Here is a 17,563-nt window from a genome sequence, read left to right as displayed (position 1 = left end):
CCATGGCTCCCAGCCATGACCCTCATGGGTGATCCAGTTTCATAGTCCCTGTTCTGAACTTAGAAGGACCAAAGAGCTTGGGCAGAAGAAAGTGGTGCAGGGTTCTTCCCTGTGGCTGAGCACCTCTGTCATCAACTCATTTTTTGAGCCCTGGGCTACTACTTAAATGAAGATGTTGATTTTAATAGCTTTATTATTTTGTTGTTGCCCTTAACCTTCCACAGAAAGAGCTTGAAACCCTTTTGTGTTTCCAGAACCATCTCTGTGCCTCATTTCCTTCTTTCTCAGGTCAGTAGCTGGAACTGACTTGGTTCTAAAATCCCTTCAGCTGATGAAATTCTGTGACCCCAAGGAAACCATCAGACACTTCTTCATGTAGCTCCTAACAGAGCTGGACTTAGTGAATCCATATCCTCTGTGTCCAAAGAAAGCCTGAGTAATTACCACTTGAATCCACTGTAGAATGAATCTCCATCTTTCTGGTCCTACTAGGTTCAAAACTAGCACACATTTTTGGAAACTGGATAGCAGAAGTAAACAGGAAACAATGTTTTTGAAGAAAATCACGAAAATTTCAAAAGCCTTTTTTTATTCTCTTTCATCCTGAATACATTGGCTACAATGTTCATATATGTGTTTGTGTATGTATATGTGTATGGAGAAAGATGAGAATATGTATATTAGAAATCTATTTCAGACAATAAGAGTAACATATATGTACACACACATCCCTTCTATAGCAGACACTTAAGGAAAGCAATGCTTTTAATCTGCTCTAATCCTTGCCTGAGATGAAACACTTAAAGCCTGTCCATCAATCACTCTTTGAGTTCACAGTATCTAAGACCTCAAGCAAAACCACCTCAAAGTACATCTACCCTCAAATTAGCACATCGTATATCAGAACCACTCAGTGTTCTGTTACAACCCCAAGGCTCTTGGCCTTGTGGAAGAACACTTGATTCCTAAAATTGCCACCCTTGAGCACAATGGCACACTCACCAGAAAATGAGGCTCAGCATCTGTCAAGTAGCTGTGGCTCAGCAAAGATTATAACTATTTGTGCTAGCTCTGAGAAACAGTAACCATATGTGGACAGACAGGGTTAGGGCACCAGCAGAAGAGTTCATGAAGAATATCAAACAGCTGGTTCAGTGAAACTGTGCTTCTGATGTTTGGATAGGGTTTCTGCCATTTCTCCATAAATGAAAATGTTCTAGACATCATTTTGTTTTCTGGGTGTCTTCACACCGTGCTGTCCTTTATTTGCCCATGCACCATCAGAGTGGTTATGAGCATGTGCACTGGTGATTGCCCAGGGGGGGATCGCAGCACTGCTTGACCTTAAGTAAAGTTACTCTGGCTGCCTGTGCCTCATTGCACATGGCAGGAGGATGCTAAGACTCAATCCTAGTGTCTTGAAGAGTAAAACAAGTTGCTGTGCATCAAGCCATTGGAACAGTACCTACTAGGCAGTCCTGTGTGCTTGCTGTTATTATTATAAACAGGTGAGCATGTCTATTTAAAGAAACCAACTTTGAAAATGAGAAACAAATGCAGTCTGATGATGTAAAGTATGTAGACACAAAGAAATCTCAGAACATTCTAGACAGTAGAAAATGTTTATGTTTTAAATTTTTTAACAGTTATGAAATTAATTTGTCTCCTTAACAAAAAGAAAAACTAATGCAATACTTAAAACTTTCTCTGACAAAACATTTTGGTGTACCTCTTAGCAATTTATGAATTTGAGGATCAGAATAAACAAAAATAGTTTATCTTATAAAGGCTTTTATATTACCTGTAGATTACATAATGATTCAGTTACACAGTGGTAAATGTAAGTGCATTTGTATGCTTAAAATGGTAAAGTTAAGTCTGGGGATATAGCTCAGTGGTATAGTACTCGCCTAGGGAGAATGAGGCCATGGTTCAATCCCCCCACTGTATAAGACAAAACAGCAAGGTTAGCATGTGATTGACACTCAGATAGTTACAGTCTATGTACTCAGCAAGGACTGATCACTGAGCCTTTGTGCCCTGATTGGAAGCCTGACATGCATTGAAAGCTTTACATTTGTTGTGCCATTTAAACTTCATAGTGACTTTGTCAGTAAGATCTGCCATTATCTCCATTTTTTTTAAGAAAAAAATAAAACTAACTTGCTAAATACCATGGAGCTGGTTACATTAGTGAGGTCGAGGAGGAAACTCAAGTTAGAAACAGAACAGTGAACACTAGACCTTTCAGGTAGACAGTCAGCTTGTTGTATGTTTGCTTCATTTCTCCCAGCCCCTATCCCTACATCTACATCTAGTGCAAACATGGCATCTCACCCGTAAATGCTTTAACACAAATGCCCTAAGAATAACAACATCGTCCTTCACAATGAAAACATGTGATTATGGCATCCAAATGCAATTTTAAAAGTGTGGGTGACACCCAGTTTTTACTCACAAGTCCAAATGGTTATTTCTACTTGTATTCCTCAGCTTTACTCTATGATGAGTATACTATGGGCTGAGATCCAAGCATCGTAAAAGGATCAGTTGCTACCTGGAATGACAAAAAATTATTAATATATTTCTACATTTACAAGCTTCTACCTCACTAATTCAGGAACATTCCTATTAAATCCCAGTGTCAAATCTAAGCCTACTGTGTCAAATCTAAGCCTACTGTGCAGGGAAAAATGCTTTCGGAGAGTCACAAGTTCTATTCAGAATATTTACCGAGTGCTGACTCTGTATTCAGAACTGAGGGAAGACTCAGTTTCTGCCCTCATGCACAAACCAGGTTTATAGAAGAAACACAAACAGTAATTACCATGCGGTGTGCTCAGTGATCTGACAGAGGTAAAGAGAGAACTAACCACCTTAGGAGAGACAGAAGAAAGTCGTATCAGGAAACAAGTCGCACCCGTCCTCCAGGAGTGTGCTTCTTGAGACAGTGAACAAAGCTAAGCGGGCTAGTCCACATATGAGCATTTGGAGTGGGTGTGCTGAGTGCCTAAGTGTGTGTTGTGTCTGGTGACATCTTCGGGAATAACAACCATAATCCTCATTTGGTTTGTTAAGGCATTGATGTAATACCATATGGTGTAAAAAGCAAATGGCATGGACTTTGCTTTGTAACTCAGAATACATGTATCCCATACAACTAATGTTTAACAGGACAAAAACAAATGTTTTGTTCCTAAAACTTGTCTAACATAATTCTCATTACACAAATTAGTGCTTGCTTGGAGCCATTATGGTGTATGGAAAGAAAAAGCATGTGATTTGTTGTTTACCAAAGAGATTTAAAGATATGGCTACAACTAACAAACAGATAACACATAAGTTTCAGAGGTATTTTACTAAAATGTATTGACAATTACCACTGCGAACCCAAGTGCAAGAGGAAGCCTCAGGAAGAGGTGACCCTAAAGAGTGATAGAATTGGTATTCAGACAGTTGATATCTGACATACATTTTCTTTTCCCCAAAATGGGGAAGGTTATCAAAAGAAATTATAAATGCAAAGGAGAAAATAATTATTAAAATCCCTTCAAGGGAAGTATAATATTACAAAGTTTATTAGGGACATGGATGACCTTTGCGTAAATGTGAAATAAGAGAAAGCAAGCAATGGAATGCATCTCACCCCTGAGCTTTCTCCCCTTCCTGTCTCTTGTTTTGTCCATGACTGTTTCATAACATTTTAGCAGGGTTTCGGGCCCGCAGCTAAGCAGTGAGGTCACTGCAGTAAGGAAGTTGGTCCCTCCCTGGGATGCACTGGTGTGGGGAGAGCTGGGCTTGGTCTAGTTCCCTCAACTTCAGCTTCTGACTCCACACACTGTCTCTGAGGAAAAAAAATTCCTAACCTGTTTTTTTGTTTCATATCCTTATCTGAAAAGTGAAGATATTCATCACTGTCCATAATAAAACTGTTGGGAAGTTTACCGCAGTTGTAAATAAGTTGCACGAGTCATTTCAGTAAAAATGTTATGGTTGTAAAACGGGGGGAAAACCAAATAATCTTCTGAGGTCAATATTCTTTCTCTTGTGCGTTAATAATTAAATGTTCACTGAATGAAGTATTTCCATGGTGATGCTGTAACAGCCACACTGGCATTCTTCTGCGATCGTTCAGAGGCATGCCCCATTGGTGCTTGTATCTATTTATCTTATTGGTAGATGTTCAAAATACATACAGGCATGCAGCAGTAAAGCTATCTCATGTCCAAATGGCTCTTTTCAACAAGGAACTCTTAACTTAGAAATGTTAGGCATTTTCATTAGAGTTCGTAATTAAAAATAAGAGCAGAGAAGGAATTTAGGGTTTTATGAAAGAAAATATCATGACATAAAGTGGTAATAATTTTTCCCAGAAATGGCTTACATAGGAATTTTTCTTAAATGTACAAGTATGAAATGTAATCTTACCTGATTCACCAAGAGTTCAGGGTATGCGTTATGGCTATAAAGCCATCATTTTGCTTTTAGAAGATGTGTTTGTGGTTTAGAAGATGTTAGTAGTAGATCACACCATCCATCCCTCTTTAATGATGGAACTCATGAATTCAACAGGAAATATAATACTATTTGCTCCACTTCCTCATAGCAGAGAAGGAGGCTTATATTTAAAGTCAGTAACTGAGATGTGACACAGAATAATAACATTCTACCGAAACGCAATAAACCAAACACGTTATAAAACAACTATTTGAATTTTTGTGACAGAAAATATTGAAGGTCTTTGTGAAGAATTACTGAAAAATGCTTTCATGAGGTTTATAAAATACAAGAGGTTGAAACACCAAGAACAACTAAGCACAGCTAGTGCTGCTCAGAAACGTAATCTATGGCTGTTTATGCTGAACATGAAAGGCATGAGGTCCTGAATTATTTGGGGTATACTCCCATTCATCTTTTCTCTAAGTTATCTCCTTATTTCAGTTAAAAACTCCTACCCAAGTGCGAGTCCCTCCTGCTCAGTCTTTGATGACTTTCAAAGATGACTAGCTAACTAACCTAGTAAGTGCATGTTGACCCGTGGATTTCAACCCACTCTATTCATCCTGCTCCAAGTAACTTACATGCATTTTAGGAACACCCTGCCTGAGACCTTTCCTGCCATCCTAGTTCTCTCCCCCCACCCCCCCCCGCTCCTGTCCCCGAAGGAATGGTTCTGATGTTAAGAGAGGGAGACTGAGAAGGGAAGAGCAATCCTAGGACTGACACAGTTTTTGAAGGCACAAGTACTTAGAACATCATGTTTACAGTCACCTCCATCTTTTGACCTTAGGTCAAAAAACAGCCAAGAAATTGTTGTTATTCCAAAACTTAACTATTACCAGTCCAAAACTTCTCCAGACCTTGATTTTTACATATCTGCATTAACTTTGACTTCCTATTTCCCTGGCCTAACCCAGAACTCAGCTTCGGAATACAAATGAGGATAAATTCAGGCGGGTAAACTAGATTCTGTTTCCACACATCATATGCAGTATATGTCGACTGATTTTAGTAGGTTGATCCATGCCAGGATCAACTACAAATTTCATTTTCATGGTTATGGTTTTGACAGGTACACAAAAAGTATATAAAAGGGAGAAAACAATTAAATGAAATAATCTGAACTAAATCATTTTAATTTTTCAAAAACATGATGACATTTCATTTCACCTAATGGCTTTGGAACTAGAATTTATATTGCTCTATCAGTATAGGATCATGGGCTAGAGAGATGGCTCAGTAGCTAAGAGCACTTACTGCTCTTGGAGAAGAGTTAGAGTCCACATCAGGTGACTTACAACCACCAGTAATTCCAGCTCCAAGGGGATCCAATGCCTCTGGCCTCCAGAGGCATCTGCACACACACACACGCATTTTAATTATATATTTAAATATATATGACCATAAATTTCCATAGAAATAAATGTGCATTCACTTCATAACATCAACTTAACAGTTTCCAAATATTTGTATATTTCAGAGTGAATAGCTAGGACTATCCCAAAGTGGCTTTGGTTATGAAATGTACCACTGACTTCTTATAAAGAAAAAATTTTGCCATGTGGTTTGTTTGGTAATAAATATTAAAGGGTTCTTGCAAAGGATCAACAGCAAAGTAAGAAAATATAAAGACATACATAATTGTGGGAAGATACTTTTTATATAAAGAGATCCTCACAAGATGAATGAAGCTCTGGAGGATAGTGGGGGTGGGGGGCAGGCGGGTGGACACAGATCATCACAAGCATGTTGAATGCCACTCGGTTATAACTTAAAACAGATTAAGTTGGTAAATTTTATATATGTTTTACCACATAAAAGAGATGAAGCCTAGGATGTATTCCTCTCTGAATAGAACATCTTCCCTGACAAATCAATAAAGACTAAAGACTATGAAATCCTATATTTCCCTGATACCCTCAAAATTATCCCTCAGAAAAGCATAATTTAAGAGAAATTTTCCTAGAGTTTCATTCAGTTTAGATCGTACTACCAGAGGAAAGGTAGTGTTCCACTCAATGAACAATACCTAGTATTATAATTTGTCTGGAATATATATGTTTCACATTGGTATAGGGTTTTTTTGTTTTGTTTTGGTCTTTTGTTTGTTTGTTTTGGTCTTTTTGAGACAGGGTCAGCTGTCCTGGAACTCACTATGTAGACCAGGCTGGCCTTGAACTCACAGAGATCCGCCTGCCTCTGCCTCCCGAGTGCTGGGATTAATAGTTGAGGTCAGAGGTTGTTTTGATACTAGTGAATGGCAATTCCCAGTACTAGACTTTATGGTTCTTGTTTTGTTTGTTGAGACAGGGTCTCATATGGCTCAGGTTGACCTCAAAGGTGCCACGTAACTGAGGATGACCATGAACTTCTCATCCTCTTACCTTCCATCTTTCAAGTTCTGGGATTATAGGCCTGTACCACTGCACCCAGTTTTATGCTGGAGATCAAACCTAGGGTTTCATACATAATACATGCTAAGCAAGCATGCTACCAACTGAGCTATAACCCTAGCCCCCCAAGTAATAGATTTAACATGGAGTTAAATCCAAAAAAATTATGCTATAGTGAAACATACACGTTTGTGTGTGTGTGTGTGTGTGTGTGTGTGTGTGTGTGTGTGCATTAAAACATTTACAATGTGAAAGGGCTAGAAATTATTGTGGAGTGGGACTGTCTGAAGTATCTACAGAACTACCTGAGTAAGACCACAATCCAGTCTAACTTGTACAATCCACATAAATTTCCCACATTGCCATGCATTGTAAATGATGCTTGCCACAGCCTTATCAGTCTGTTAACACTATCACTTGGATATAATTCCAACTTGCTCCTCTACCACCTAGGTATTTAGTTTCTTATTACCCATGTCACCATCCCCTGCCCAGTGCTTTGGCTGACAGATGAACCATTCTTGCCTGTGAGCACTAAGTTCCACACAGGCACATTCTGTTGTTGGTTGGTTAACCCAGGCAAAAACAACTGAAAGTGAATGCAGTTTCCCAGTGATGGATGAATGATCTGCTGGCCATCCTCACAGCCAACGGTCTATGGAATGTTTTTTAAATTATTCTCAATTTTTTTGTCATCTGTCCATTAGTTATTATTTTTACATCTACTGTGTTTCAGATGAGATTAAGACTGTAAAGTCAACCAACCTTCTCATTTCTCTGCAGTTTTAGGACTTCTTTAGATCTGTATCACTGATAGAGCTTCTATTTGGGAATTAAGAACAAAAGAGAATCTGTTAACTCTTCAATATGTCTTTAGAGCCTGACCAGTAAAGATGTAAAAGCTATTAGAATTTTTAATATGGCATAGCACAGGACCAAAAGTAGTAGTGACTTTTCTGAGTACTCAATGTGGGGGGGGGGTGAAGAATGCAAGGTGTACACACCTATAATCCTATAACCTAAGAATTTGGGAGGCTAGAGTATAAGGATCATGAATTCAAGGCCAACTGGGTTACAGAGTTACAGACCAGCTGTGGCTATCTATAATAAATGTATTCATCTTAAAGCCTGAACTCAGATGCCACATTTAAGGAATAAGAATAAACTTATGTGTACAATAGTATGAAAACCATTTAGGTGTATGTGTTCTCTCTCTCTCTCTCTCTCTCTCTCTCTCTCTCTCTCTCTCATAGGTTGAATAATATTGGTTGTGGTAGAACTAACACTAGGATATTAATATATATTTATTATATATAGTGTATATTTGTATATTTGCTGTGTCCAATGCACTTTGAAGGGAAATGTTATTCTTATATTCTTAAACTGAAATTGTATAAAATGAAATAACGTCTTTAACTGACACTATTTAATTCAAAGATTTTCATCATGAAACCAACTCATCTCAGAAAACAGCAAAATTTAAAAAAAAAAAATACTATCAGTAAGTATGATGTATTTCCTTGGTTTGGAAATTTCCAAGCCACGATATTCTGCCCTGTCAAAATATATTCATTGGGGAATTTTTAACTTAATGCATTTCTTTTGAACTTAATCACATTTTTACATCTAACTGGTTTCATTATTAAATAAAAGAAAAGGTGGTTCCCCTCTGGGACTGAAGGGGACCACAGACTTGAATGACACTCTTAACTTCTAGGTTCGGCTACAGTAACACTGAAACCAGAAACTTGTGGGAGAAATGTCACTTTATCTGAGAGAGTAAAATCCAGCTCTTAACAGGAAATAGCAAATTCATCTCTTTCCTTTTCTAACCCACTGTTTGCTGAAGACAAGTCCTCTGAGACAGAGCGCTCTTTAAGTCCTACTTCCTTTGTGTAGATCAAAACCTAAGCCACTGGGTTGCACTTTCCCCAAAGGAATCTCTAAAGAGCAAACGGGAACATTTTCAGAGATCGTCACTTGTAGGCAAAACCCTTGTTATCTCTATTACATGTCTTGAAAGTAAAACCTCAACTAGTTTTACAGAATGAGAACAGGTAAATCTAGTTTTAACTCTCATAAATCATAAAGTACTATTTTGAATATCTGGATTGTTTCCTTAAATTGCCTAGGTACTAGCAAGATAAAAACTAGAAAATGAAAAAACTGCATCAGAACTGAAGCTCTGCCCTTTGAATTTTGGCATTTTAGAACTGTGAAGAGTGGTTTGGGTTTTGTTTGAAAATGATACATATGCACAAATCATTTGTGCCTAGAGAATAGAATTTAAATTTTAAAATGGGCTTTTAATTTCCAGTTTCTCTCTTTCCCCAAATTACATACAAGCATTTGATGAGCTCTTTCAAAACTAAAGACTATCTTGTGCACAGATTTAAATTCTATCACACTGTCTCTAACTGCTTGTGTATACACAACTATTTTTTTTTTCTCTTTGCAGGTGGTGCAAACCAGGAAGGGGAAATGTGTGGTTTCAATTCTTCATGCCTCATCCTCTGAATGCTGGAAGCTTGCTGGAGGCTGTATGCTGTTAATGCTAATCGTGATAGGGGTTTTTACCTCCAACTGACTCCTACATGTTAGCATTAACAGGGTATGATGCCTGTTACTAGCATTCACATAGAACAAACTGGAGCCGTGGGAGGATGACACAGAAGCATGAGTCACTCTGCTGGGTGAACTTAGACTGCAGACTGGCATTTCTTAGCATGCTAGTCATAAGCTGCTTACTAGGATGTTCCACCTTAAGTTTTAAGAAAAATGTCACTTAAACGATTCATCAGCAGTATCCCAAACATTTTCATTTTCAACTTCAAACCTACATGTTTATTTTTATCTTTAAAGAAAAATGAAACTTGATTTCATTTTATTCAAAATTAGGCCCATAAGCACTATCAATGATTTAACTAGCATACAGGTTGAATACAGAGTAAAACAAATTTTATATATATATATGCATGTGTGTATATATATGTATGTATCTTTATAGTTAAACTTTAGGACTACAGTTGTCCACTGACATTGTGTATTATCTTGTAAAGTCTTTTAAAAAGCTTGGAAATTGGCATTTTCTTAGTTAAATTTCTAAGTTAAATTCTTTAAGATTTAACTTAGAAAAATTCACATTTCAAATGAAACCACAAATATGGGCTCAAATTTAATAGTTTAGCCACATAATACAGTAGTCAGAAAATGCACCTTTTCTAAGCCACTTCTTCATTCATGAATGGAACTAAAACTTTACAAGATTGGTGTGGGAGTTACAGGATACAGAATTATCTGTAAGATAATAAAGTGATAAATTGATGTTGTCTTAAAATTAATCCCCAAAGTAATCCTGCTGCTTTGTTAAAGTTACTGATTTACAGAATTTGTGAGGTTTGAATAGCTGCCATTTTTCTCCATAGCTGCCATTTTTCTCCACAATCACTCATAAGTATATAGCCAGCTGTAATTGTTAGCATATTTCATGTATACTTGCTTTGACAGTTCTCAACATTTTGTCTCAACATTTTGGCTATTCACTGTAGCCAAATAAATTTCATAAGCCTTTAGTTGACTTAGGATAATTTTTTGCCATGACCCTTTTTTTGTTTAAAGTACAAACTGTAATTTCAAGAGGTATTTATACAGAAAGAAGAAAATGGAAAAAATTATAAGGATCATGAGGAATGTTCTTGCCTGCTGAGAGGACACAGTATTCTCATGGAAGGGCACCCCCTTGGTCTCCCTGCCTTCTGCTGTGTGTGCTGCCAAGACAAATTTCTCTTAACCCTCAGCATGAACCTGCGGCTCCACAGAACTCTACAGTCCATCACACTGAAGGTGTTTCTTTGGACTGTTATTTCGTCTGCCACCGTCTATCTTCAGAAGTCTTTGCTTTGAGTCTCGATTCTTCAAACTCCTTTTTGCTGCCTACAGAATGTTAGGAATAGAATTGATTTTTCTATATTACTTTCCTGCTGCTCTAATCAAAAGCTCTGAACATCACAAGGCACTTTAAGAAAAACTGTGCTGTGAAATGCCTTCTTTGAAAAGCACTGGGCTATACTCCATGCTTAGGCATGTCACTTGATCTCTCTCTAAGCCTCCATTTCCCCACCAGTAAACTGATGTTATCTATTTCATAAGGCTTGTAGTGCTGTAAAGAGCACAATGTCTGTCGTGCGTTAGTGATAAATAGATGCAAACTTTAAAACTGACATTTTAATCATCTAAATCAAGAGGTCTACCATAGCAGATGTGCCCCAAGAACAGCCTGGCTCTAGCTCCAATCCAACCATAATCCAATAGTAACAATCCAGATAACACACAGATACGGCCAAGGGATTGGGTTTTCTCCGATGCTAAACTCTCCTAGGCTTCTGTTTGTTAACCTCCTGGTCATAGATGGATTCTTCTCAACCAACATTTCCAGTCATTCCTAAAGTTCTTGGGAGCATGAGTAAGAATGGGTGTGTTGGAGCTGGAAGGGTAAGCAAAAAGGAAATGTGTGTGTGCTGAAGTGACCAAGGGTGACTTCAGTGAAGGAGAATCTTCTGAGGGCAGGGGAAGGAAACCAACCCAATTTTGTACCCAGAACAGTGAATTGAATGAAGCACTAAAGTAGGACATCGAGAGAATGACCTAGGATCTGACCCACTTTCCCAGAAATTTGAATTAACCAAGCCTTTCTTTTTGCTATTAGAAGTTAATAGACCTAAAAAGAAAGGAGAGAGAGCAATAGCATAGAAAACATGGCATTCTAGAAACTTTCAGAAAATAAATGGCCAGTGCCTGAAAGAAAATGGGGAAATTGGAAGAGAAAAGGGAGCTTGAAGCTAAATAACAACTGGAAAGTGCACACGCAAAAGCTGACCCAGATGTAGGTCTCTATTAATGTCTAGAGAGGGCCAGGGAGATGACTTAGTCAGTGAGGTGCCCACTACACAAGCATAAGGACCTGGGTTCAATCTCCAGCACTCACATAAAAAGCCACTGGTACACAGCTCTGGGCCTAAAAATCCGAGCACTAGGGATTTGGAGACAGGAAGATCCCTGGGGCTTCCTGGCTAGTTGGTCTAGCCAGTCATGAGCTCCAGATTCAGTGAGAGCCTGTCTAAAACAGAAGAAAGGTGAAGAGCAATTGAGGAAAACACCCCATGTCAAACGCTGGCTTCCACATGCACACATATAAAGAAGGGGAGCAGAGTAAGAAAGACAGCAGGAAAGAAGGGAGGGAGAGAAGGGGAGAGAGGAGAGGAAGGAGGGCAAAAGAAAGGAAGAGGAAGAAAAAGGGAGTGATATGGCTAGAAAACCATGGGCTAGTGTAACCAACAGGAAAGTTTGCACATAAGAATTCATTTTTCTACTTTGGGTTTCAAATTCCCCCATTGCAATAAGGATAAGGGAATAGGGTCCCCACAGGGTTTGTCTCCTGTGACCACTGTCTTTCAACAACTCTAAGTGCTCCAGTATTGGCTTTCACCTGTCTACACACTCAGTTGGAGTTCAGTGAGCCGTTTAGGACTTCCCAACACTCTTCTACCCTTTGCACCCTCAGTGATTTACCAGTTCATCAGCACTCAATGACCTGTATCATAATTAGTGCATTAGACAAAGTGATATCCTTGAGGGCTGCACCACCCATGTATCCTCAAATGCTAGCTAACTTGACCTTATCAGCATTAGTGTGAGTCTAATTCTAAAAAGAGAAGTTTAATTATATTATTTTACTTTTAACAGTTTTGGGCAAAATAAAAGTTTATTATACCAAAAATTTTAAATTAGACTTTAACTTTCTACATATAACTGAAGAAAGTACCGATTCTGCCTGGGAAGACTCAAGATGCAAATTCCCAGGCTCCTGCCCCCAGGGATTGTGATTCAGTAATAGAGCCCACAGAGGACATTACGTTTTCACCAGTGTAACCAGGTGATCTACATGCCAATGGTTCTTAAGCCAGTGCTGGAGACAGCGGCCTATACACAGTGTGACTGTTGCAGAAGAAATTGAGAGCATCCAGAGCAAATGTCCATTCACATATTGTTCGCTCGCTGCTCTACGTCACAAGACTACAAGTTCTCTGTGAAGAGATACCCTGTGGTTCATCTCTTTCAGGATAAGCTAGCAGAACAGGAGAAAATATGTGCAAACTATATCTCATATGGTGTTGATATAACAAAAATATATAGCCCAGTCAAAATTAAGACATAAACCCAAATAGGCATTTCTCCAAATGTAGACAAATGGGCTAAAAGAAAAATGAAACCGTGCTCAACACTACTAACCATGGAAATGCAAATCAAAACCACAGCGGGACATCACTTCACCACTCTCATAAGGGCTATTCTCCCAAAGACTAATATAATAAGTACTGGCAGGAAAGTGGAGAAAAAGGAACTGTATACTTCAGGGGGAATGCAAATCAGTACATCCATTACAGAAAACAGTATCAAAGTTCCTCAAAAAATTAAAAGCTATATGATCCAGCAATCACTTCCAGAATATATCTAAAGGAAATTAAGTCAGTATGTTGAAGAGACATTTGCATTACCATGTGTATTGAAGCACTATTCACAACAGCCAAGAAATAGAAATAACCTAAGTGTCTACCCACTGCTGAATGGATAAAGAAAACATGGTCTATATACACAATGGACTACTGCTCAGCCATTTAAAAGGATGGAATGTTGTCATTTGCCACAACACGGATGGAATTCATGAGCATTATATAAATGAAAAAGCCAGGCACAGAAAGACATGTACTACATGATGCACTCAAGTGGATATAAAAAGTGTCTTAGATAGGCATGATGGCACACACCTGACATAAGGCAGGAGGACTACTCATTTAGGCCAGCAAGGCAAGTTGGAGGCAGGGCTAGCCAACAAGACTGTCTTGATTAATTTGATTAGCTCTCACAGAAGGTAAGGGTAGAATGGGAGTTGGGAAAGCAAGAGGGAAAGGCTGATGGACAGAGACTAAGAGAGAAAAGGAAGCCCTGATGCACTGCAGCACAAGGTGACCACAGATAGCAACCTTGTGCTGTCTGAAAATGCTAGAGGAAATTTCTAATGTTTTCACCATAAAAAAATGATGTTTGAGGAGGTGGGTACATTTAACCTGATTTAAAGGTTAATGTATATATGGCAACAAGTTACAGAGATCCCAAAGCAGAATACACAGTACTAACAAAATCTCAAATAATACTGATCCAGTCACAAGGTCTTCCAAATCCACAATCAGTTTACAACAGGTTTAAGAAAAAAAATATTCCCAACCAGGTATGGTAGTTCACACTTGCAATTCTAGCACTCAGGAGTGGAAAGGAGGAGGACTCATGAGTTTGAGGTCAGACTGGGTTGCACAGTGAATTGAAGGATAGCTTGGGCTACACAGTAAAATCCCTCCCCCCAATACCCTATATACCTTTTAAGAACAAATCTAAAATATGACACGAAAGGTTGAAATAAATGGGAAATACGTACCACTAACTTATAGAAATGTTAGTATCAAACAAAACACTTTTACTCAGGTGACATGCTGACTATATGCTAACCAGGACACTTCTTAAAAAGAACAAAGGACCACACCAGAACTCAGAACCATAACGCTACCATCAAGACTATGACTGGTGACACAGGGACAAATGGGCCAGTGAGGCAGACCCAGGCATTTTCAGGAACCGGACAGATGACAGAGCAGCAGCACTAAGGGAAAGGAGGGACTCAGTGGTCTAGACTAATAGACTGCTCATATGGGGGTGAGGGAGACCTCAAAAATTAGATCCCTTTTTTCAGCAGTCACAAAAATAAACTTCAATTATGTAATTAAATTTGAAAAGCAGTACTGTAAGGTAAGCATACCAAAGACTCTCCTTTAAGCCTCAAGCTCTAAGTTTCTTAAGTATAAATCATAAGGGTAAAGACTGTAATTTTGGCATTAAAATTAAAAGCAGTATAAAGTTAAAAAAAAAATCCAAAAAAAGAGGATATTTGCAGGCAAGAAGACTTTCTAAATGTAGTTTTAAACCTATGAATATGAGAGAATTGTTTACAATGTTAACTTATTTAAAAGGTCATTTTTGCAGTACTGTAATGCTAAAAAGGTGGCAACACCCACTTTGGTCATTGAGTAGAACATTGGCTGACAGAATTAATCATACAATGGGATGCTACGCAGCAGGTTAAGTGTCACCAGCTCTATCTGCATGTCTCAGTATGCCACGTATGAACATGATGCTCAACAATAATCAATTGCAAAAGAATAGACATGAAACCATGTATGCTTAGTTCATCCAGAGGATACATTACATACTGGACCAATGTAAAACCAAGAGGAGAATCTTAGGATAACTTTTTATGTATTTAAAAATGAAAACGTATGAAGTAAATAAGGAAAATGTCTATCAGTAAAAAGTCAGTGTATGGACCAGAATTATGTATCAGCATTCTTGGTTATAGACAAAATTTGTAACCACGTACAAGGTAGTTTAAGCAAAATCAAAATGGCTCACAAGTTTCAGGCTTGTAAGTCAAGGTCACAGGACTCTGGAAAAGGCTCATCTTCACATCCTAGAACAGCTGGAAGGGAAACTGTTGAGCATACGCTCCACATCTGCCATGACAGGGGACCTGTACTAGGGCTGAGCCACCCCTAAGCAGGTGGGCCTGGGCTGTGTGAGAAAGGCAGTGAAGGAGCCAGGGGAAGCAGGGCAGCGGGCAGCTCCCTCCACGGTCTCTGCTTGAGCTCCAGTCCTGACTTCCCTTAATGTTGGACTGTGACTTGGGAGTGCTCAGCTGAAATAAACCCCTTCTTCCCGAAGGTGGTTTTGGTCAGTGTTTCTATCACAGCAACAGAGAAACAGAGCAGAAAGTGAAGTGATGAATAAAACACCAGAAGGAAGTTGCTGCCTGGAACACAAGCCAAAAGAGCCACTGTGAGAGGCAGCAACTGGCCCTTCCAGCAGCTCAGAGAAGGTGGAAGGCAGTAGAGAGGCTAGAAATTCACTAAGTCTGTATACAAACCAAAAGACTTCCACACCATATCCCACCTCCAAACACAAAGGAGTCTAAATCCAGGCACCGCCCAGGCACAATACTGGAGGGGCTTTTTGCTAAATAAGCAAAAGGCCTAGGGAGAATTAGGACAATCGGGACAGAAACCAGTAGCCAAGACTGAAGACCTGTTCATTCCAGCACTTAGAAAACCACCAAAGCAGCTTCTTCACCCAGTGCCTACAAACCAAATACTACCCAGCAGCCACTTAACCTCCTACAACCATATTTTCAACTGTGAAGTGACAACTAATGAAAAACAGATATTTGAAAACAGCCTGAAATATGAAAGACTAAGATGGACAGACGGATGATGGAGAGATGAACAAATGGAGAGATGGATGACAGATGGATGAATAGTAATCTGTTGCCAAGAGAAAGAGAATTGCAGAGACTGCTAGAAAATAAGTGACAGCCCTATTAGTGCCTTCCAAGAAATTCACTTTTGCTAAACACAAATAGGATATCATGTGCAAGACATAGAAGGCAGCTTTTAGAAATTAAATATGCTTGACCAAACTTTAATGATTACCATATAAATCAGGAAAAATAGTAAACAATGTATGAGAAACAGAAGGAATAAATTTAAGATTTCTTAAAACATTTCTCTTGAGATGCCAAAAATTAAATAGACCTACTAAGGACCAAGCAGAGCAACTGATCACAGAGACTGATAATGCTGTGGAAGAGTAGAATTTTTAAACACCAAAAGCAGGTTCTGGAAATGTCCAGAATGTGCTGGGGATTAGGGGTGCAGAACAGCAGGTCTGAAAACAAGCAAGAATCAGATTGTCGTCAGTCTTACTAGTATCACATCCTATAAGCCAACTGGGCTGCTTTTGAAGTTCTGATAGGGAATTATTTTTCAATAAAGAATTCTACATGTAGTCAGACAGCTAGTCAGAGATAAGTGCAAAACAAAGCCACTTTAGTCACAAAGGACTCACCTCAGGCATTTTCCTTTAGGAAGGATCTTAAAGATGAACTCCAATAAAATGAGAAATAGACAATGAACGAGGAAAAAAAATAGATCCTACATAGGTGAGGGAAAAAAAAAAAGATCGGCAGTGTAAGCCTGTGCACCAGGTCCAGAGGGCTGCGCACACTAGAACAGAAAGAAAGGGGGGGGGTATTTTTTTAAAAACCAATAATCAAAGTCTTCCCAAGGTGTGGGAAACAGGTATTCTCTGACACTGCTGACAATATATTTTGGTAAAACCTTTTGGAGGTAGCATCTAAGAGAAATTCACTACCAGAAATGTCTTCCTATAAAGATATTTGTATGTGAGGAAGCAGGGAGTCAAAAGAGATCAGGAATGAAGTCACCTGGGGTCAAATCCCAGCTCTGCAGCTTTCAAAGTCTACACTGTGTCTCCGTATTCATGAAATAGAAACTGCTTCTCAACAGAGTATGTGAATTAAAATACACTTCTAATCCAGGCACTTGGGAGGGAGAGGCAGGAGGATGGAATAGCAAGTTCCAGGTCAGCTTGAACTATATAGTGACACTCCCACCAAAAAAAAAAAAAAAGCGTTATGTGACGGGCTCAGCCCTGCACAGTATATATTCAGTTAATGGTATCCTCTATTTACAAACACATGCCCATTCTGC

The 17,563-nt window shown here is 38.8% G+C and overlaps 1 long non-coding RNA gene across 1 annotated transcript in view; it reads right to left on the bottom strand.

The window, feature by feature from the left end:
* The window catches only part of LOC115072708, a 52,848-nt gene extending 50,289 nt beyond the window's left edge, over window positions 1-2,559 (bottom strand). The window contains exon 1 of the long non-coding RNA XR_003851736.1: window positions 2,459-2,559. This is a non-coding gene — a long non-coding RNA (uncharacterized LOC115072708). The remainder of the gene's footprint in view (window positions 1-2,458) is intronic.
* Window positions 2,560-17,563: the final 15,004 nt, after the last annotated feature.

The sequence above is a fragment of the Nannospalax galili genome, unplaced genomic scaffold (genome assembly GCF_000622305.1).
Source record: "Nannospalax galili isolate Female #2095 unplaced genomic scaffold, S.galili_v1.0 scaffold903, whole genome shotgun sequence".
Taxonomy (NCBI): domain Eukaryota; kingdom Metazoa; phylum Chordata; class Mammalia; order Rodentia; family Spalacidae; genus Nannospalax; species Nannospalax galili.
Note: the sequence above shows the minus strand (reverse complement) of the source record. Positions and strands in the feature narration are given on the sequence as shown.